The following is a 1,761-nucleotide window of genomic DNA, read 5'->3' as shown; positions in this document are numbered from 1 at the left end:
AGACATTGATGAAAGAAATTGACACAAATAAATACAAAGATATCCCTGCTAATGGGTTGGAATATTTAGTGCTGCTAAACTGTTCATAGTCCCAAAAGTGATCTACAGATTCAGTGTAATCCTAATAAGAACCCAATAGCATTTTTCACAGAACTATATATATATAAAGAAACTATGGTAAGTTCCCTCTAAAGGTTATACATTCAACTATTGAAAACCTGCTAATAAAAGAACTTTAAATATGTATTTCTAAGTGAGAAATAATATAAGATGAGAATATTGAATCTCAGTTGACATAATCCATGTAGCACGTGCCTCATTTTCCCATGCAGGACATATTCTGGCTCAGAAGACCAATATCAGTGACAGAATGACCTCCAGGGATTTGACCATAAGAATGATCTTCTTGTCACAGACTGCATTTGGAATCCTGGGGAATTTCTCTCTTTTTTGCCATTACCTCTCCTTTCACTTCACAGGATGCAGGGTGAGGTCCACAGATCTGATCCTCAAGCACCTGACTATAGCCAACCTCTTAGTGATTCTCTCTAAAGGAATCCCTCAAACGATGGCAGCTTTGGGGGTAGAAGATTTCCTCAATGATACAGGATGCAAGCTTGTTTTCTATGTTCACAGAGTGAGCAGGGATGTGTCCCTTGGCACCACATGCCTCTTGAACATCTTCCAGGCAATTACGATCAGCCCCAGGACCTGCAGGTGTGCAGAGCTGGCAGTAAAAGCTCCCAAGTTCATAGGCACTTCCATTATCTTCTGCTGGGTGCTGAACATGACCGTAAACATCATAGTTCTCGTGTATGTGGCTGGCAAAGACAGTATCACTGACAAAAATGACTATGGCTATTGTTCTGCTGTTCTTCACGAGAAGACCGTAGGCACATTTATGTCACATTGGTATTATTCCACGACGGTTTCTGTTTGGTGCTCATGCTCTGGGCCAGCGGCTCCACGGTGTTCATCCTACTCAGACACAAGCAGCAGGTCCAACACATTTACAGGAACCGTGTCTCCCCCAGATCCTCCCCTGAGACCAGAGCCACCCAGAGCATCCTCGTCCTAGTGAGCACCTTTGTGTGTCTGTGCACGGTCTCCTCTATCCTTCACGTTTGTTTGGCTACTTTAAGGAAGTGAGTAACACTGGACAGTGGTGAACACCTCTGCACTGATTGCCGCAGGCTTCCCGACCGTCAGCCCCTACGTTCTCATGAGCCATGACTCCACGGTGTCTAGGCCCTGCTTTGCCTGGAAAGGAACACAAAATCCCCTAAACATATCATAAACATAAATAGCATGTGTATTCACAGTGGCTAATGTTTAATCAACATTAAAATGATTAATTATTTATTATTAATTCCTCTCAGAGTTCCAGCATATTTATGAAACTGTCACAGTAGAAAAGACTGGTGCACAAGACAATTCTCCTAGATAAACAATAGGATGAATAACCATTGTTGTGGAATATTATATAATTATCATGATAGTACTTATGTAATTGAAATTTCCTTAATATTGCAGTGCAAGAGTCTGAGCCTATGCAGTATTAAACAGTGTTTTTTTTTTTAAAACAATTTTGAGAATATGGAGAAGTCATTGAATTTGTTGCTTTCTTTCTGATATAATAATTTTTTCCAGGCTTAAACTATTTAACGGGACTGTAGGAAAGATCCCATAGACCAGGAAGATCATTTCTGATGTTCCTTCAAGAAACTGAAGGAAGGTTATTCCACAGAATCATGAATAGCA

General features: G+C 40.7%; 1 pseudogene; it reads left to right on the top strand.

Annotated features, from left to right (window-relative positions):
- Window positions 1-370: 370 nt before the first annotated feature.
- LOC118910016 (vomeronasal type-1 receptor 4-like) lies at window positions 371-1,297 on the top strand (annotated as a pseudogene).
- Window positions 1,298-1,761: the final 464 nt, after the last annotated feature.

This window comes from Manis pentadactyla (assembly GCF_030020395.1).
Source record: "Manis pentadactyla isolate mManPen7 chromosome 15 unlocalized genomic scaffold, mManPen7.hap1 SUPER_15_unloc_1, whole genome shotgun sequence".
Taxonomy (NCBI): Eukaryota; Metazoa; Chordata; class Mammalia; order Pholidota; family Manidae; genus Manis; species Manis pentadactyla.
The sequence above is the reverse complement of the archived record's forward strand: the minus strand, read 5'-3'. Positions and strand labels throughout refer to the sequence as shown.